At 37.1% G+C, this 22,280-nt stretch overlaps 1 protein-coding gene across 1 annotated transcript in view; it reads left to right on the forward strand.

Annotated features, from left to right (window-relative positions):
* ADGRB3 (adhesion G protein-coupled receptor B3) overlaps window positions 1-22,280 on the forward strand; it is a 454,386-nt gene that overhangs the window by 315,087 nt on the left and 117,019 nt on the right. The window lies entirely within an intron of this gene.

The following is a 22,280-nucleotide window of genomic DNA, read 5'->3' on the forward strand; positions in this document are numbered from 1 at the left end:
CTCAGGGTTGCTAAGGAAGATCTTGTAGCATATGGGGATAAAGCTAGTATGGTTCCATAGGAGGGTTCTCCAGGAGAATCTTTAGATCTAAGGAAGGTCTTTGTCTTCTTGCACTCTGTATAGTCCATACTGATTGGAGCAGGTAGGCTATAGTAGTGGTCTTTAAATTATCAGTGATATAGACAGCTGGTTTCAGTTTCTAATGAGGATTGTATGACTGAATTCTCTACCAAATGAGAATGTGCTGGAGCCTGCAAAGCACCTAGACGTGATCTTCACAAGGAACTAATCACTGTAGTCTATATGATGTGTATGGATATGGGACATAAAAAAAAAAAAAAAAAAAAAAAAAGTAAGAGAGAAGTCCCAAAAGCAAAATGTTAACAAATGTAGGCTAAAAATTAGAACTTCCATTGTAGCAATGTTTAAAAAATGTTTCCAATTTCGTTCACATGGTGTAGGAAATGCTATCACATGTAGGGAATCATCCACATTTGCTGTAGTAGGGATTCCCGTTTATTGGACTGATTAGTTGCATTAAAAACTGGGAAAATATTTAGACTGGATTCATCCAAAAGAGATGGGCTTCACCCAAATCAGAACAGGTTAGGCTACCTACACATCAAATAAAAATGTTATAGGGAAGGTTTTAAACCAAAATATGGGGAAAATTTACAGGTATAGAACAGTGTATCATTGATAACTTGAAAAGTAAAGTTAAAGTTTTTCATTCTAGAAAAAGGAATAGGCGAGGCATAAATAAATTTCAAGGGGATAACAGTGAAGAACTATCTGAACAAACAAAATCCCAGTGAAGGAGATTACAATGAAATATATAGTAAAACAAAACCAGAGGTATTCATGGTTCTCTATAAATGTTGGAAGCCTAAGAAACAAGATGTAAAAATTGGATCACCAGTTTTTATAGAATAAATATCTCAGAAACTTGATGGGAAGGAAGTAATTAGTGAAATAAAGCAATAGCTGGATTCACTATATGTTAAGGTGTAGCACAGGGTAAATTAAGCATGTTTACTATATCAAAACGTAGCACAGAATCTCTGTGAGTTGAACTTTTATGCCTGAAAGAATAGAATGAATATGGTATTAATGTCATATTGTCAATCACCCAAACAAGATGGTGACAATGGCTCTGGAGAACTGCAAATAACTAGAAAGATGGCAAAGACAGAAAATATAACGATAATGGAAGAGTAGGAGGCACTTAATGAAATTATCAGGTAGAAGGTTTAAAACAAACAAAGCACTTTCACTTACTATGTAATTAAATTATGGAGCTGACTGTGCTAGATGTTTTGGAAGCCAAAACTATAAATGGATTCCAAAACCTGTTAGGCATGTTCACTGATGATAGGTCCATAAGGGCCATTAAATACAATGGTCCAGATGCAACCTCCAGGTCAGGAGGTCCCTAAGTCCCTGATTACTGACACCTCAAAGGGTATCTAGAGATGTGTCACTCTAGGCTTGCCTTGTTTTTATGCTGTTTTCCTAAGCATATGTTCTTTGGCCCCTCACAGAGAATACTGGGCCTTTGCTCTGCTCCACTAGGGTAGTCTTACATTCTAACAAGCATTGTATAAAATTCCTTCCAGAGTGCTTCCTATTGCCAGCATTTTATCAAAATTATTTTGTCTTAAAAACAAACAAACAATACTTAGTGTGTTTCCCCCCCCCCCCCTTAACTATGACATCCCAGAAAACTTGCACTTATTCAATCCTAATGAAATGGTAGCTTTTGTAAAAAAAAAGGTGATTCCTTGATCATCTAGTTATTGTAGGGAAGTGGTAGTTGGATTTGGGGAGTAGAAAGCCAATTTGTTAATTTTTTAACTGTTTTACCCGATCTGTACAACCATATTAGCAAATGCCAAGCTGCTCTATACGGTTAGTTCCATACAAAGCAGGTGGAGTGTTCCACTGAATCTCATTCCTTTTGCCCCGAGCAGAGAACATTTGCATTTTTAAACTATTCAGGGGCAACTTCACCTCTGTGAGTGAAGATACTATGTTTGGCTCCAAATCACTGCAGTACAGCAGTGTAGTTTTTTCCACATGTCAAAGCCAGGCAAAGTTGTTGGCCTTGTGCTCAAAGAAGCATGGAAACCACTCTGTTCTCTAAAGGTACCCTGTGACCTCAAGAAGAGATCACTGTCTCTAAATCTCATCTCCTCAAAGGCAGTTAGCAGCAGTGGTATTCCTGCTGACCAGTACAATGCATCTAGTGCTTTCAGGAAGCAGTAGAGAGCACAGTATAAAGCAGCCTAAATGGCTGTCTAACTAGCTTCACTGCTTTCACAGTTGTGATTATTATACAAGGAAGGTAATGCTCATGCACAATAATGTGTGCAAACAGGAGACCATATTCCACTCTGTTAAATATGTCAGCACCATTATATTAGATGTACATATCACTGGAGTTACTTCACTAACTTCAGCTGTAAGCTTTTTTTTTTTTTTTTTTTGACAGAGAACATAGTTAATTCCCTTGAAATCAGATTACACTTAGCTGGCATTGGTTTAAATTGTTCAAAAGTAGTGAAAGCTAACATGAAATCAAAATAACTCATGTTGAATTATGTCAGATAATTGTAAAAATACATCTTCTAGTCAGAATTTATCACAGCAAATAGCAGCTGAGGAACTGATACAATACTCATTTAAAGCCTTTGGGATAAATAGCTGAATGTGAAAACTGGGGAGTCATAAATATATCCACTTGTTGTTGCAGAACTGTCTGCAGAACTGTGAAAGCATTTCTTTGGTGTCTCAAGTACAAGGGAGCAGGCAGAATGCCCCTTACAACACCACTGTGTGGCTGTGCTCTCCCTCAAACCTTCCTAATGCAGGTTTCTAACTAAATGCTAGAACAGGGGCCTACTCCATACCTCCTTCAGAAGGAGGTGATGAAGACCTTCAATTTGCATAGGACCGAGAAAACTGTTTCTTACTGCTGATTTTTGTTAACTGGTTCTTCTATTGCCCGGACTAGGAGCTTCAGAGAGATCACAGGTATAGTTTAATTTCCATCAATTATTAGTCTGTTTTGCTTGGATCACAGTATGCTTATAACTAGTAAATTGAGCGTAATCTCAAATGTAAGAAAGTTACAATAAACCTGCTTTGAGCACAGAAGAAAAATCAGTCTGTATGCAAGAAAATTTGGATAAAGTACTGCAGCAATATCCATAACTAAAGATAGATTATGCTGGTATTTTTGCAGTCCAGGCAGCTTTCTATTACAAAACACCAGAATGTGGAAGGTCAGAATACAGTTCATGTGTGAATTCGTCATTTCGAGTTTGTTCTAACAGAGCATCTTTAAGCTGTGCTATTTCCCTATGGACATAAAGTGAAATATCTTGCTCTTTTTTGCCTTCATATGAAGGACAGTTTTGTCTCCTTCTGTGGGGTCGCTGTCAGAAACTTGGAGTCTGCTCCACTGAGTCTGAATTCTGCAGCTTCCCAGAGCTGAAGAAATGCTTTGTCAACGGATGAAACTGCACCAAGTCACAGTGGGATGATATCCCATTACAGCCTTCTGATAAATGCATCCTAATGGTACATAGACACATTGTAAAATTATCACATATCCGTGCTAGTTTCACTCATAGCTGTTGAACTGCAATGTCAAGATATCACTCCATGATTATATTGTTATATTGTTTCACTCTGTTTCACGTGATCTTTCTTCTGGAGGGAAAGGATAGACAATGTTTCACAAATCTCTCTAGGGTAAAAGAAAGGGAAAAAAAAGAGCAAACTATGTGAACCACACTAACCATGGATCACCATGAAGGAGTGCACGCTGCTGTGAAGTAAAAGCTGAAGTCTGTAGCAGCTTTGCATTTAAAATAACCAGATATTGTGGCTGATCTCATAAAAGATGGCAATCTGCTTCCCAAAAGCTCAGTGTCACAATTACACAGTAGTGAATCAAATTAGGACCATGAATACATTTTGAGCATGGAAACAGTAGCAGAGATAATTACCTAACTGGTTTAAAAAAAAAAAAAAAAAAAAAAAAAAAAAAAAAAAAAGAGTATGTTTGAAAATGTAAGCAGGTTTTATTGAACTGATTGAATGGAATGCAAGTGAGAAGATGAGCTAAGTGTCGGTGTTCATACAGCTCTGTTTCACATCCACGGTCAAAGATTCACTCGACCAGAAACCAACATCCCTCAAAACACGGGAGATTACCTACCTCCTAACTGCCGGGTAAAAGTGCCAGTGAAACATTCCTGTTCTCTCTCTCACTGATTGCTGAAAAATTTCACAGAGCTGCTTCAGCCAGAGGGGCTCAGGCATTCTGCTCCAAAATTCCCTTCAGAAGGATTCCCTTCATATTCCTCCTGAAATCCAGAGGGATGGGACCCAAGGGCTTCTGTATCCTATGGGAGTGCTTTAACCCAGGAGCTACACCAAAAAAAAAAAAAAAAAAAAAAAAAAAAAAAAAAAGGGGGGGAGAGAGAGAGAATGGTACCCCTTTGCCTACCATTTTTGTGAATTTTCCCCCAACTTCTTTTCCAGATAAATCTATTCAGTAAATTCAACCTGAGTTTGCAGATAATTTCAGGATATTTTCAGTGACTTTACAGCATAAAAAGGAATAGAAGGTGTCCATACCACTCCAAATGAATAGCTCCAGGCATCATTAATGTTAACCTACCTCTCTGCCTGTTTGACAAAGCCGTGCCAATAGTGCAGTAATAGCCATATGAGAAAAATCTAGGTGGAGTTAATTGAGTGTTTGCATAGCGTTTGGTGTGATAAGACTTTTAGGTGTAATTTTGGTCAGCTTGCTAATGGCAAATATGCTTAAGCTGGAGCTGATCCAGAAAACCTTAATATAGTTGATACAAAGATAGAGGGTGTTATATGAGAAAGGTTAAACAAACTGAGTATGTTGCCATTGCGAGGTCGCAGTCTTTGGACCACTGCATGCTCATTACATTTTGACTTTTGCTCAGCTACTTCTAATCCTTTGTCACACCCCCATTTATATAAATCGCTGGGTTTCTTCAGTAGGAACTTAATACACATTGGGGAGAGAGAGAGTGTACAAAGATATGGGGTTTAACATAATCTATGTACTAATTCTGCCAGATCTATCCTTAGCAATGGCTTAAATTTTCCCTCACTACATTCTTTGAAATTACCTGAATTTCCCCACAGTTTTTCAGTTTCCTGTGACCATTTCTTCTGCTAGGGCTGAGCTAGTCCAACAATTCCATCGCCTCTAAGCTATTGATCTGTCTGACATCTGATTCGATCTGTTCACAGTTATCTGGATTGTTCCAAAGATAGGTCAGAAAGATTCATTATCTACCTCTCTGACACCAAATGACTGGAAGAATAATACTTTTTGTCAGCCAACCAGCAAGTTAATCTTTGGAGGGTTATTTTTGTTTTTGTTTTTTTAACTCTAAGAAAAATAATCACTAGAATAGCAAAATGGTAGTAAAATACTTATGAAAGCATATGACATAGATAGATCTCCAATATGATGGAGTCTTGGCTCAACAGGGCCTCGTATTTTCTGCTTCTCTAGTGAAGTGATGTATTTAAAAGGAATTTAAAGCACCTTTCAAAAAAAGCTAGCTAAACCTTAATGCAAAAAATATTTTAAACACATCAAAATAAAGTATTTTTAAAAATTAACTCCTAATTTTGTGAATTCAGAACTGTTTGTGCATATTTCAGCAGAGAGATTCATTACATCTATATGTGTAAATTGATATAAATGGATATAAATGGATATAAATGGAAAAGTTACTACTGGTTGCAGTGGAATTTTGTTCTGGTCTTCAGTGGCCTTCTACTATAATGCATTTGTACATTCAAATACAACTTTGAGATAGGCAGAATTTGTATTTGCACTTCAGAAGGTTTAGTTGCGAGAGTTCCTGAAAATCCAACTGTTTATCTGCATTAAAAATAAGGAAAATGAAATTATTTTTAGCTTACTTCTACACACTTATGGTCACCTGGAAATACTAGACTAGTTCCAAATGAGCAGGAGCACAAAAGAACTAGTGACTAGAATCTGTAAATCCTCAAACAAATCTCCAGATGAGTTTAAACAGCCAAGTGAAATACAAGTTTCAGATCACTCAAGAGCCAACAGAGCTGGAATTTCTGGAGGTCTAAATACCTAACTGCTTGTAAGGATTAACTGGTGGACAAGGATCTCATTCTGGCATACAAATGTGCCTGTCACTGACTTCAAAGGGGTCAGACCTTGGTTTCATCTTGGTAGTCAAACTCTGCATGTACTTTTAAAATAAACTGAAATTACACTTGAACTTTGACACAACAGTACCTACATTTTTTGAGTGCTTTTATTATATTAGTACAAGAATTGTAGTATATGTGATGGTCAGGGAAGACCTTAACCACACATAAGTTGCATGCATTATTAAAAAAATTAGGATCTTTTTATCTGAGAGCTGAGGAAAAACCACCTGGGTTAAGGGTGAGTCATCAATTTTTAGGTCAATAAAGATAAAAGCACAACTCCCAGGGTTTATCTTGTATTCATTTTTAACATATTGAAGGGATGCTCAAAGTATATGACAGAGACCCTGCTTCTTAATATACTTTGGTACAAGTCCTTTCTGAATCAGTTACCCCCAAAAGCATGAAAGTAAGGTCAACATCACCATTCTGGTTTTGGTCCTTTCCTCAAGAATAGCATGCTACTGTTGAATAGAGTGAGTGTCTGTTGGCTGCATTTTATTCCTGCTTCTGTTTCCTGGGAAGTTTGTATTTTTGCAGGTGATATTGATAGATTGCAATGAGATTGGGGGAAACTGGAAGCAGAGCTGCCTTGCTAAGAGGTCACTTGACTGGGAACACACTTTATATTCCCAGCGATACTGAATGACCCTGGGAAAATCACTTATTTCTGTACAAAAGCTCTCCCATCTCTAATGTAAAAATAATTCTGACCTCACTTGTAAGATTCTTTCGGATACACTGTTGTATAACTGCATGTTATTTCCCCTCATTTTTACTGACTGATGTGTTGATAACCAGTCTTGCTTAAGCTCTCTGTCACTTTATTTCAATAGCAAATTCATTTAATCAACTGCAAACTAACCCCACTCAATAATTACTTTCTTCAGGTTGTTTTTGTCTGTCGCTCACTTGGCCTGTGTTGTCACTGTTACTTTGTCCAAATATTCCTCCCATCGTCTGTGAAAGAAAAAGAAATTTAGCTGAAAGGTGTAAAATTAGTGTTGCCTTAATGACTGTAATATTCAGTAATATGCATGCAAGCACAACAAAAAAGAAGACAGCTTTGAAAAGTTTCATAATCAATAAGGCAAGGATAAGACCTCCTAATAAACTGCTGGAAGCGCAGTTAGGCGGGTCTCAAAAGAGATGAAAAAGCTGAAGATATTGACCTTGTGCTTGACATGCTCAAAAAGGATCAATAATATTGAGAGCTAGACTGAGATCACACATATTGAAAGGAAAAAAAAGTTACTATTAGAATCGTGTGGTAGATCACAAGGAACCTGTAGAAGAAACTTGTGCAAAGTGAGGACTGAAACTGAGGCTTAAAAGTCATCAAGCAATCTACGTTGCAAGAGCTAGTCAGGGAAGAGGAAAGATAAGAAGATCATTGCTATTGCGTAAAAAAAGGGGGGGAGACTATGAGGTCTGATATGTATGGTTTCCAGAGCTAGGGAAATGGTGTCAATTCTATAAAGAAAAATGTCCAGTGGAAGTGCAATGGCTAATTAATAATGATTTAGTTTAATACAGTGAGATAATACCATAAAAATAGAAAATATAGTCATGCTGATTGAAAGGTGGTGTTTTCCAAACAAAACAAAGCCAGAACTTGTTTCAGCAGACACAGAGCAGAATCGGAGAGAAAGAACAAAATTGTCATTGTCACTGAAGCCAAATTAGATCTCAGACTACAGTATGAGGAGTATTAGGATTATTTTATCTTCCTCTCTGTACTGTGAACTGTCTTTGATCTATGATCACTTTACTGACTTATTGTTACTCAAATGTCTACAGACTTGTTTCTCATTCCTTGTGCTACCAGCAAGGATTAGGACCAGTATAATTTTTTCCTCTCCCAATAGTGAAATAAAAAGTGCTTTGGTTTATACACATGTATGTATAAATGTGCAGGCATAGTTAGACATGGTACATTTTCTTAGAGAAAAAAAAATCACTAAATAGGCTGATCTACTGAACTGATTTTATATATAACACAAATAATCATAAATGAGCATAGCTATAAATGAGGAAAAACTAAGCTATAAGCTATACTCACAGAAACACAGATGTTTTCTGTGTAGTTGCATCTGAAATGTTTATGCACTCTTTCGTAATAAGTATATTGCTTATCTGAAATCAGTTCAGTATGTCTTGAATCTTTGCATAGAAGAACCTCCTTGACTTGTTGACTTTTCTTCAGATTGAAGGTCTTCCACAAAAGGAAGTGCAGCACTTCAGTGCCTTAAAATTGCTCTATACTACACTCACTGATTTGAAATTATTGTAGCACTTCACTTTTTGTTATAAGTGTCTCTTTTTGTAAATGGTTGGGGTTCTGGGCTTGCAAACTAGAAAATAATTTAGAATTATTGGTGTGCTTTACAGTTTTAGGAGACCTTCATTCTTCCAAATTAGAATTCCAATTTGCGAAGCACTCCAAGAACTTTAAACTGCTGTATACTCCAGATCCAAACCCTAATCTTACCAAAGAGAAGAGCTTGTAAAACCATTGAAGCCCTTTAATAATTCTGAATTAGATTACAGATACGTGACTAGAATTCCAATTTATTTTTATTTTTTAATAGTTAATTAAAAAAGAACCCTATCCTGAACCAACCACGTGAATACAAGCTCAAATGATGTCTTCATCTGTGAGGTTAAGTCTTGAATTTTTAACAGTGTCATTATAAAAACCTTCTGTTTGATTACTTTCAATGTCAATGTATTGGGGGGAAAAGATAGGCTTTGTTCTTAAGTTTTTAGCAGCTTTTTGAAAGGGAGGCTGTCCTCGTTTTCTACAACTCACTAAATATATGGACTGTGGACTACCTGCAGGTCACTAAGCTTTTGTATATGGTCCACAAAAAGAGTTGTAGCTATTGATAGAACCAGATGATCATCTGCTGTGTGAGGCAAGGCCGGGAAAGCCAGAGGCAGCAGTTGATCAGCACTTGGAGTGCCAGCTGTTTCCCAAGTCCTTCCTTCTATCTTGTATATCAGTGAGAAGTTGGAGGTTTGGCATTTGTTTTTAGAGCTTTACAATGCAAGACTGAGTGACTTCTGTGGGTGATTTCTTCTGTGCACCCCCAGTGTACCAATGTGTATGCATAAAACAAGAAGAAAGTTAGAGAATACAGATTATCTACTATTCAGATGCAACCTGCTGGATACCCAACACAGTTGTATACTTTCTGATATAAAACCATTGACCCAAAATTTTTGAGACATTTGCAAACCAGAGACTGAAGCAGCGTCCCAACCAAAGCCAAAATTTTATGCATAGCACTTCTCTCTACGCTATATCAAGCCATCTGAATGCTCACAGTTCCAGTTCATGTTGGAAGTGGAGATGACTCTCTGCTTTTGCACTGCATCTGTAACCAGATGGGATTAATAGTTTCTCAGCTTTTCTGGTTCCATTTCTACTTTTCTGGTGAACCCATATTCTATTCAATAATCTTATTGCTCATTTATTCTGATGGCTTTATCCCAAAGTCTTACAGAACATGGTCATGTTATAGCTCTGGATTCGACATAGAGAAACTTTCTGATAAGATCCTGAGCCAGCTGCTGTCCTTATCGCTTCTGGGAAAGAAAGGCAACATTCATATTGTTTTAAACCCTACCACTTTGCTGACCTGCCTGCAGTATTAGTCCCTAGTCCAGCTGCAGGATGGCAGTCTGCCACAATCAGTTCTGTTTGAACAGAAAACTCTACTTGTGATATAGAGAAGATCAATATATTAAGCAATGAAATATGAGAAATGACATGCACAGTACAGTTACACTAGGGGTGATTTTTCCTATATTTTAAAGCCTATTATTTCCTTATTCCCAGCCACAAAGAGAAGCATTAAGAAAATGAGAAAAAAGGAATCAGATGACTAGTGGAAGAAACATACATAATAATAAAATTTGCTCCCAAAATATTCCTATAGGTCTTTTGTTTTTAAAAGTTTGAATAAATGTTTTCTATACATATTTATAAAATTTAAAGATGATGAAGAGCATCATATAAGTAGAGATTTTTTTAATAAAAGTGGTTGCCTGATTTTGGTAACATTCATAAATTTTAAAACTTGTTGATAGAAGAACAGTTTTGTTTTATTTTGTTTTTTCCTGAAATAACTGTGATTCAAAGAAGTTGATAACAAGGGGAAATTCACCATATATATCTAAAAAAGTCTTATCCAGAAATCCATAAGTGGAATTAGTAAAATCTTCTTATGTAATCAGTAAACCTTATGTGAGAATGATAGAAGCCTGCTACATGAGAAATATCTGTTGTATTTATTCATAGCAAACCATCCAAACACGCTGTTCCTGTCCTGTCATATGAGATGAGAGCCTATAATCAGTTGACCTCCTTTCACTGAGAACTAAGAGACTAGTTTTATGAATTCTCAGAGGTTATTATTATGAAGGATTCCAAATGCTAAGAAAGACAAGGCTGGAAATTAAGGCTGTCCATATTTTCTGTAAACTTTCAGTCTACCTAGAGTTCTAAATCCTATTGACAGAAACAGTGATCCTCAAATGGAAATTGGACTAAAATTCCTGAGTTTCTAACTGTTTTCATTTCTTTTTTAGTATGAACTGCTAAGTTTCACTTTATTTTGAAAAAATAGGCCCTACTTTTAGCCAAAACTGAGTGACTGTTTGTTCAAGAAGACAGTCCCTGTAGACTAACAGGAGTGCTTGCCTTAAATTTCAGATTCAAATGAAACAAGAAAACAGAAAAGATTAACCTAGCTTCACTACAGCTATTTCAAAGAGCTCTACCAGAAACATATCTATTTGAGAGACAATCTTCATTGTATGTCCACTGGGATTTGTGCATAAATTACGCCGTGATGCTATCAGCTACCTTTAGTTTAAGTGGTAGGTAAAGATCATCCTAAGAACCCTGAAAGTCTCTAAGTAATATTTAAAAGACATGTTTCCATCTAAACATTTCCATCCCTACTTATGTAAAATTAAGAGGTACTCTAGAAAGCATGGCAAAACAGCTGTTGACTTTAAATTGAATTTGTCCAGTTCAAAATTACCAGCTATGCTGACCACTGGTACTGGATGCATATCATACCAGTGACAGGAATGAGGCATTAGAATTCCAGACACATTACTGTTTTTGATGTCAATTCATTAAAAGATATATCCATGTGACTTTAATGCTAGCAGATCTGGCAACTCAGTTCTAGCCATTGCAGAATGCTTTATAATAAGCCCACAATGGCAGATTTACAAAAGAACAGTGATTTAAAGTGGTGTCTCTTCCTCCACAAGCAATATATGCTTTGGAAGCATTAAATTGTATGAAATTTCTAAACATCCAAACTTTGTCATCAGCTTGGCAAGCAGGCAGCACAGATGTGGCAGAAGGAATATTAAGGGCTAATTTTATAATATCAATCTGTTTGTCATCAGCATATAAATGAAATTTAAGCCCACATTGACAGATCAGGTTATTGAAGAGAAGCATGTACAGATTTAAAATCAGGGCCTTGAGAAGAGAAACCTGTTTGACACCTGCAGAAAAGATTTCATGGAGCAGATCAAGCCACAGGAGGTAGGCCAGTCTCATTTGGATGGAATGAAGCAGAAAGAAATAACACATCATTTCAAAACACCTCTTAGGAAACATTTGAGGAGAATCAAGAGTCCTCTTATAGCAAAGACCACTATCATAGGTAGGAGGCTAATTACAGAAAATTCTGCTTGGTGGGATTACAAGGGATTGCTGACAACGGTAATGATAAAGGTTTGGTATTGTACTCTGGTCTGTAAAGAAATTATTGTTAGAAAAACAAGTACCCAGTGTCACAGTGTAACTATCAATTCAAGAGCACTATCAAAGAAACAACCAAATAAATAAATCCAATTAAAAGAGAAATGAAAGTTAAAATGAATTTCAGGTTCCTATATCAAGGAACCTTTTTTCAAGTATCACCATAAGAGATTATCAGTTTTGGTGAAACAAAGGATATAAATAAAGCATTTGAAGAATGGATCTAAATCATATTACAGTGATAGCTGTGTGTGAAGAGGCCTGATATAGTTAGTATTTCCTTGTTACTGGAGAGATTTGACTATCAGTTTGGCTATCAGTTTCAGGCTGAGTACAAGAGACAGGAAAAAGAGGAACAGTTGCAAGAAGAGTAATGAGGACATGATCACCCGCTATCTTCCACAGAAAAAAAGACCAAATCCCAGCCAGGAAAAGGAACACCAGTGAACATATTTAGTTACTACTGTAATCTAAGATATTTGTCAGAGGTGTCAGAAAGGGCTCCTAAATTACTTTCTGGTTTTACGACAATGACATAGGAATCAATTAGTTAATACAAGTGTATACCCAAAAGTGAAAGTATTTTACTATGCTGAAATTAGTATAATGACTGATAAATATCCAGTGGTAACACACTGATCACAGATAGTAAAAGACTGATTACTGAGCCCTGACGATGCTGAAAGTCTGATTCCACATCAGTGATTACAAGTTGTCTACAGGATGTTAAATCTAGTAGAAACGTTCAGGTGTAATAAAAGTAATTCATGGCCATATTCCAGTAGTAGAAAGCAAGATTTCATGGCTTGTAATACCGAATGTTGAAGTAAACTTTCAGAGAAAAGAAAAGGAAAATCCTTGCCACAGTCTGGCAGCAAATGATTTTTCATTCTCTGGCTGTTAGGAGGGACTTGAAAGCTACCTTGAAATGTTCCTTGTCAGCTTTGTTCCAGTTGAGCAAAACCCAAGCAGCAACCTCATACGTGAGAACTTTAATGAAAAATAGGGCATTGTAAATTGATTTGTATTACCAAAATACTTATTTCCTAACTCTATGGATTAAAGAAAAGGTTTTTTGGGTTTTTTTGGTCAAAACACAGCTAATTGCTGCAATGTTAAAATACATTTTCTACTGCAGCATCTGTGATCGTGAGAGGAGACTATATATCTATTATTTTAAAAATATTTAGCTTGTAAAAAAACCAAAATTCAATTCTGGTCAGGCTCTTTCAAGTGATGAGTCTTAATAAGTACCTCTTGCTTTGTTTGTTCTGAGGAAAATGTTTTCAAAGGCATATTTTCCTTGGCGTTTTCTTATTTTTCAATTTAAAGAATTTATACATAGAAAACTAACCAAAATACTGGTCCAGTGACTCCTACTGCATCACACATGCTTTACACTATGCCCATGGTGAGTTTTGATCTTGCAGTCAGCATAGGCAGTTGTGACAGTATAGAGCACATATGGAAACTCTTGCCCTATGTTTTGTCCCAGATGGCTAAAGAAAATGGGGCATGATCAGTCCCTCTCAGTGTGTCACTGATCTAGAGAAAATAGGGAGAACTAGGTGCCTCAGAATGGGGTCCACTAAGGGCAATGCAATGGGCATCTGTACCAGACATGGGAAAACTAAAGCGGAAGGATACCCAAAGTATTTCCTTTCTTTGGTACTGGGTGCCTACTTAGAATTCTACATGGAGAATTAGAACATCTGTGAGGCTGTAATTTGAAGAATTCTCAACTGTAGATGACACCTATATGTCTATGGACAATTGTGTCACTGAATTCATTGAGGAGGATCGGTGTGGCTCCTATCTTTACATGCTGGCCTAGTGGTTAAAGCATTTGCTTTGGACGTAGTAATCCTACCTTAAGGTTCCTCCTGAGCCCATGGAGCTTCAGACCATCTTTTCCATCTCACAGAAGAAAGTTCTAACCACAATGCTATTCACTGTTGATGAAGCTAGGTCATTTTGAAGAAAGAAACAAAAGTTTATGGGGCTAAAGGGATCAAATTAAAGAGAGCCTGTTTCTGTAGCCTAATTGATTTCCAGGAGAAGAGAGGGAGGGTAACATCTTGGATTTTGGGCACTTGTATCTTTTGCAGCAGAGACTTTGAAACAGCCCTGAAAGCAGACCACAGTTGAAGACTGCACATTGCAAGAAGGTGGCCTACTTGTATTTCTGCAAAGAATCATCATCTGCTTTACTTATTGGTTCCATAATTCTTGCATTCTGTTCTGTGACACATTTGAATGTTAAACGTAAGCAGTACTTAATGCTTAAGCCCTGCTTGCAGCCTGGTGATTAGCTCTCTGTCTTAGCAGGTGACACATGGGCAGCTCAGTCTACTCCTGCACCACAAACTAGGGAGGGGAGGGGGGGGAATATCTCTCCCCCTCGTACCCTTATATACTTTAAAACACTATGTTTTGTGCTAATGCCAGTGCAGGTTCTCAGGGGCAGTTTTTACCTTGGGGACAGTGGACTCCCCCTCATCAGTACTTCATGACGCTGTGCAACCAGTTTTCCTCCTGTGCTAAGCGCAGCAGCAGACATGCCAGTACCACAACACATATACACTGCACCTATACAGTAGTCCTAAGTGGAGCAGACTCCATCCCAGACAGAAAGCCTTGGAGCTGCCACAGCAAGTTGGAGTGCTAAGCACTTTCTAGACACTTCATGTCTCTCCAAGGACTAATCCAGATATGCCTAGAATCTACATCTCAGTCCCACCATATTTCTGTAGAGAAGAAGTTGAATTTTTTGGAAGCCCAATTCACCTGTTCTTCTCCATCAAGAAAGTCTTTTCTACTAATGCTAAAGCTAACATGGGATTTCCAGGATGCAGGATCTTGCTGGAGCCCTGTGTTTGTGGAGCTACTATAAACGAGCCTTCAGGAGGGCAGTGAAAAGCATGAACCGTAGGGAAGATTTCTTTTAGATGGAGAAATAAAAAACTAAATGGTACAAATACAAACTTTTTAGTGACTCTCAGACTCAAGCAAAGAGTTCTGGTGGCCTCTATGTGAAACAATAATCACCCAAAACCAATTCATCACCACTGAAATCATTCAGAATCCACTAAAGTGAGCAAAAAAAAAAAATGTTGGAGAAAACTGGAGCTTGTCAGATAGTAAGTGGATGATTTCAAGTTCACTGTCATAGTGAAGTAGCACTGTAAAGCATGGCTGTCAAAGGAAAATGTAGAGTTGTGCATTAGGAACATAATGACAGCACCTAGCACCTTGTAGATTAATTCAAATCTGGAGAAGTAATATATACAACAACAGATTGCTGAAGTGCTAATAACAAGATTATTGGGATCTAAGGAAAAATCATGAGAGATAGGTTTAAATCCTATATTGAAACATACTAGTTGGAAAAAAAAACAAAAACAAACAAACAAAAAAACCACACTGTGGTACATTCCATACTATTTTAGGGTAATATGCAGAACTTCCAAATCATTGTAAAAACCTGCACAGTTTAGGAAACTGACAGAGTAAGATGATTTGGGATATGATCATTAAGCTGATAATATGCAAATCTCTAAATCTATTTCATCAGTCTGAGGTCTCGACATCTTGTCTTGCTGCCTAGCCAAGATTTCAAAGAAAGTACGAAAGGGTAAAACAGAACCTGAATGTTTTCTGTGAGATAGGAGAGGTGTTTTAATTAAAGTAATTAGTTAATGGACATTTTTAAGCCATTCTTGCAATACCATAACAAAAGACATTTCAAGGTCCTTTTCCATTGAGTGTATTGCACTAATTCACAGTATATTCACTCATTTTACTAGCTAGCACAGTTCTTCCCAAAGTTGATTAATAAGGTTCACAGCGTCTTCAGAAAGGTGCTGAAAATCTTGATTGCCCTCAGTGCATTAATACAAAATATAAGTAAGGGCTTTCATTCAAGGCCCATATCATTAGAGTTGTTCCCTATGAATATATAAAGGAGTACAGTATGGCCCCTTGTCATCAAGGAGCAGCAGGATTGGGCTGCTTTGCAAGGGAAGGTGAGCTGGGAGCTGAAGCTGACCGCAAAACCTTAGATGAAAGGTGCAGTCCCATAGTATCCAAATAAAAAGAACAGAGCAGGTCCAGTGACGGCAACCAGGATCAGCAACAGCTCAGTGATCTCCAGTCTGTAGTGACAAGGCAGGTCTGAGACTGAGCCAGAAGTCAAGCCAGCAAGGCAAGGCTGGGATTGGCATGGTACAAGGCCAAGCACAGCACACTTACAGCATAGCTCGGGCAAGAGCCAAAGGCCAAGGCCTGAGCTTGATACAAGGGGTAGAGGGGGTGTGGAGGCTCCAGTGAGGCTTCTCATACCTCATCCTCATGACTTAGGTGTTTTCACAGCAGGCCAGTCCAAGGTTACACAGTTGTTCAGATCAGAAGTGACCCAGAACATAGGAAGCCAAGACTCCAGGATGGGGTGGGAAGAGAAGTTGCATAGGAGGATTACAGAGAAAGTTGATTACAGGCTCGTCAGGATAAACAGAGCCTGTTGGTGAACTCAGGGCACCATGACACTTGAAAAGAAAATACAACTTTGTTACAAGATGTCTCTTCTAATGGCCAGTCACTTTGGCTTTGTTTTTTTAATTGTTTATACATATTACAATATTAGTCTGTACTTTCTTTGGTCCACAAACAAAGATTCTTTTTAACTCTACAGGAGCTATATGCACAGATCAACGATAACAGAAAGCTCATAATGTTTTTTGAAGAATTATAAAACGTACAACATAGTGCCTTATCCACCTCATGGGAGGTGATTTGGCCTGTCAGTTCTAAATAACTCTGTAGAGAACATTGTGCCTTATAGGAGGCCATTGTGTAAGAAACTCACGGGCTGGATTGCTGACCTACTTCATTATTCAGTTTAGCAGCCTGAGTTTAACTCTGTAGGAGAAAGAACTTGCTAATATTGCTTGAACTATTTATTAGTTCTTTTTAAAAAACTCATTGGTTTCCAATATGATGAATACAATGCTTAACAGGGGAAATATTTCCACAGGAAATCAATTTTCTACAATATTATTGTGTCCCTATATGGAACAATAAAACACTAAAAAATCATCCAAACTATTTCTTATTATCATCGATTTGACTATGGTATGCCTTATAGCTTGAATTTCTCAGTGTGTCAACTAATTAGCTTCACAGATTGCTAAAAAAATTTCACTGCTTTCAATTGACTATTATGAACATATAAAATAGCTTCTGCATCATCTAAAAATGAATTATGACCTTTTAAATGTTTTAACTCTACTTCTCTTTTTGTGAGTCATGATACTCACATTTATGTTCTGTATTATGTTCCTGTTGAAGCACTGCTCAGGCACTTAAGATAAACCAAATGCTTAAAAACATGTTCGATTTGATCATAGAGTGTATTCAGATTATAATAAGTGTTTCATATAAGCATAGAGATTCCTTCTCTTCACTGGCATATGGGGAGCCTGGCCACCCCAGAGGGTAAGCAGTCCCACTTCTTCTGTCTTGAACTTAAATGCCACAGTAATTTCAACTCCTAAATTGGGCAGTTTGAATACAGCTTTGAATGAATTACACAAAGCCAATGTTTTAAAGTCTGGGTAAGCGACTATACAAATGTCTTCTTCCCCACAGCACACACACCCTTGCACACACACACACTTTACACTTGTTCCAAAACCGTCAAAGCCAGCTGAAATCCTTCTGCTGACTTTAGCTGGCTTTGGATCTTTTATTTGTATTTGCATGAAAGTTCTGCTCAGTTTTAAAATCTAATAGGTCACATCTGTAAGAATCCTAAAACATAATTAAAAAAAAAAATGCAGAGCTTCAAGCCATGTTGATAAACTACCACACATTTACCTTGTCTGGTTCCCAATTTTGTGCTCAATGTACAAGATGCAGCACAGTCCTATTACTGTCACGTTAGCATTTTCAGGAGTGTTGAGCAAATGCAGCTTCCTTTAGAGGAAATCACAGGATTATAGCACATAGTGAAGGAGGTCACCCAAGAGATCATTTATTCTGGCCTCTTGCCGACTCCCAACAGACTCTTCTTTAACCTGTCCCTAAAAACTTCAAATGATAGAGATTCCATGGCTCCCCCAGGCACAACGATCCGGGCTTTACTTTCCCTTCAGCTGGAGTTTTTTCCTAGTAGCCCTTGTTTCAGTCTAAGTCTGTCACTTTTTTCTTATCTGTAGTAGAAAGGGAGAACAGGATATCACTACTTCTCTCTTCCTGGCAGCCTCTTATATATGATGAAACTGTTTTCATGTTTCTCTTCAGTTTTTCTTTTCCCTCAATTAAATATATCTGTTCTTATAGTCTTTCTTATAGATCCTGTTTTCTGGATCTTTGATCATCTTTGTTACTCCATTCCAGATTCTATCCAATTGCTTTGCTTTTTTTTGCCAAACACTGTCCGTATAACTGGACATGGCCCTGATGCCTTTCCTGGGTTTGATAGAGTGGGAGTATTAGACTATCAAATATTCTGTAGACACTAGTACATTTCTTTTTCATTTCCATTTGCAGAGGAAGGGAAACATTAAATATATTTCATAGGACACTAAGGGGAAACAAAGATACTAAGAAGAGTCTAAACAGCAGATTACATAGTCTGCCAACATTTTATAACCAAATGCCAGGTAGACATTTAGCTAGGTCCATTTTGGCATCATCAGATCTCTAGTCCAGGCTGCCCCGGCTATCCTTCAAGAATTCATTTCTTTTATATATCCTCCAACTACCCTATCATTTGCATGTCCGATTTTGCACATCTGTCAGTCAGTTCAGTTTAACCTCTGTGCAGTTTGCCACTTTCCTTATTAGCCCTCAATTAAAATACCTACTACCCTGTGACACAGAGGAGAAGGTGGGAAGGAATAGATCTTTTCTTAGCATTAAATATTTAAAACATGTTAAAGGAGGTGAGTGCAAAAATGATCTTACTTTCATATGTTGCAGGGTTGACTCATAAGCTGGCAAAGGTGGTTGAGAAATATGATCAAACAATGTTTTGGTGACCTGTTAATCTAATGAGATTCTGAAGAGAAGCTACAGAGATGAAACATTAGCTGCAAAAAGGAGCAATTGTAGTTGATAGTGAACATGAAATGAAATACAGTATGTGGCTGCAACTCATAGCTTGAATTGTAAAAATATACATATTCTGATTGCATGAGTTTTTCATATAATTCCCTTGGGAGATAGTGAGGAATTTGTGTTTCCAACAGAAAGCTTTGGTAATTTTATATACTGTCTGTTCTTTTAAGCAGCCATCTCCTTTCATTTACCCAAAGAAAAAAAGGTCAGTTAAAACAATGATTCCAGTTGTCTAGCATATAAAGCATGTTCTGCATTCATGAAAGGACTCAAAACTGGCAAAAGGAAATATGTAGGAGTCACAAGATAGCTGGAGGCCTTTTCCTTTCATTAATATGATTACTTAGATTACTTACTTGTCATGGAAAGCAGTGTTCACAGTACATGTATTTAAAGCGATGTTTGATATGTTGCATCATGGACACAGAGGACTTTATTCAGAACCACTTTCACAAAAATTTAATGGGACCTTCATAGTTTCTGTCATTAATTTCAGGGGTAAGTATGTAAGTAAGAGTACAGATAAGGAAGAATTACGTGCTCTCTACATTAACAAATACACAAATAATTTTTTATATAAATACTATGGCACTATACACAGGAGTAGCAACCTACAATCAGGTTCCTATTGTCATTTGCATTTCAGCTAACAAAACCATATTTTTATATACTCAGTAGTATTAGAACTTGCTCCTTCAACAACTTACATATGTAAAGATAGGACTATCTACATGTATAAAATTGCATACACAAATGTGTGCATGTTCAGATTCTCAGTATTATTAACAATGATATCTCTTGTATATCAAGGTTTTCTGTTTCCTTTATCATTTAAGGAACAAAAATGTTACATAAATAATTTAGTTTTGAAAGGAAAACATACAAGATTTAATGACAGACTGTTTTTTGAAGCACCAATGAAGTCTAATATTGCGGCTGCTTTTTGAGTCTTTACATGTATCTCTAAAGTAATTTTACATTGTTGACTAAAAATCTAAATGAATTTGTTTTTAAATCAGAAATTATCTGTTTTGGAGAAAAATGCTGATGCCCTTACAAACACACCTGTTTTCTATAGTTTGGAGTAAATACCTATTCACACAATTTTGTTTTTCTAATTACCTTAAAAGCAGTCCTCCTTAATATTAGTTTTCCTGCTGGAAGAAGTCTACCAGAGAAACAGATTGGCTTTATAGAGAAAAGGCACATGTCTCCAGAGTTTACTATAGATATGAAGTTGTCCTGTGGAGAAGGAACTGTTTGCTGAACTTCTTTCTCTGTATGTGAACAGATATTTTTCTAGTGGACCTGAGTGCTTTCTTATCATTTTAAGGGGAAAAATCAGCTACACTGAGATGCTGCTTTCACTATTGAAAATATTAAAATTAGGAGCATCTGCAGCTGTTTAAAAAATAGTTTATAATATAGCAGATAATTCAGTATATCTTGCTGCAACATAAGCTTGCAATACAATTGTGAGCAAAAATTGGTATTAACCCCATTTACAGGATCATAAAAATATAAATATTCATTTTTCATGTCCAAGACAATTTCCTCTCATTTTCTTATCCCATTAGTTTTGCCATCAAACTTTTAATATATCCAGTCACAATAGACTAGACCAAAATACATATCAACACCATGCAGGTAGGACTGGATTAGCCCTTCACCATACATCCTTGTTAAACAAAAGTAAAATATTTGAAAACCTGTTAATTTGCAAGGGGAGGTGCATAAGTGTGCTGAACACAAACATAAATCACAAACGTGTTTTGGGAAAGTTTACAGAGTCTTTCATTAAAGTGTCACCTGCCTTGTACAGACATAAGACAATCCGTTAGAGAGAATACACAAAGAGTCATTACCCAACAGGCTTCCCTCTTTCCTGACACCCTGCTCAGGTCCTGCTGTGTTTCTTTCCCTCCCGGCTGCTCTGGCATCCTGCCCTGCTCCCTCTGCAGCAGCATCCCCACTCTACCCCCATCAGTGCCTTCTTGGCAGCAAGTCATCTTCTCTTGACACACTTCCCGCTTCCACACTGTTGGCAGCGTGAGGGCAGCTGCATCAGTGTTGTCTCCTCCTACATGTAAGTGTGATCTTTTCTAGCAGTTCTTTCCAAGAAACTGTCTCCAGGTGAATGGTATTACATGGGCAGAACACATGAAGGAACTATGCAATTCAGGTAGAAGGTACTACGAAGTGATCTCTTGCAATCTGCTGACTTCTGCCAAGACTTGTACTGGGATTTCTCCCAATAAACTTATCTAGCCCAACGACATTGAACAGTAATGGCTGACAATTAAGTGGGACAGTGTTAGCCTGAACTCTGCTTGGCAAGGAAACATCTTTTGCAGCTACTAGCAAATGTTTAATAATTTATTGATGCTATCAACAAATAAATAAAGGCGAATCTTCTTGGATATTCAGCACATATGAACAAGGTGTACTGATGACCTTGCATAAGTTTTCTGGACTTCAGGTGACTTCTCTTAGGTATCGTAATATTTAGAAAACATCAAGCCAAATGATTCTAGATCATGGAAATGACAAGATGTGTCATCAGTCATTTTCCTTTTAGAAATTGGAGGGGAGGGGACTGAAAGTGGAAAAAAATTATATTCCATGTATAAAAGGAGTTTTAAAACATGTTTCAGTAGACAGGTATGTTTCTATGACTATGATTATTATTTGCATTCTAGTTGGAACAGATTGCCTCATTTTGCTAGATGTTGCAAAAAAATTCATTTAACATAAATCTGTTTGCAATTTGTCATCTGATGTAATATGAGTTTATCCATGAATAATAATTCACATTATTAATGCAAAGTTATATTGATACTATACTATAATCATCAATTATTTGAATGATTAATGAATTCAAGAAGAAAGCTCTTCCATAGCCTAAGTTAGAATATAATATGCATAGTCTTTACATTTTTTGAATGTTGCTGTGAATGAAAGGCAGGAAGGATTTGCTCTGATTATCTAAGAGGACCAGTATAGAAATTCACCCTCTGGAATATGTGACCAATTATCCTTACCTACTTTAAAGGCCTATTTTGAGGCTTAACTTATCGATATTTTGAGATACTGAGATGGAAATGGTTGT

This window comes from Dromaius novaehollandiae, chromosome 3 (assembly GCF_036370855.1).
Source record: "Dromaius novaehollandiae isolate bDroNov1 chromosome 3, bDroNov1.hap1, whole genome shotgun sequence".
Classification (NCBI taxonomy): Eukaryota; Metazoa; Chordata; class Aves; order Casuariiformes; family Dromaiidae; genus Dromaius; species Dromaius novaehollandiae.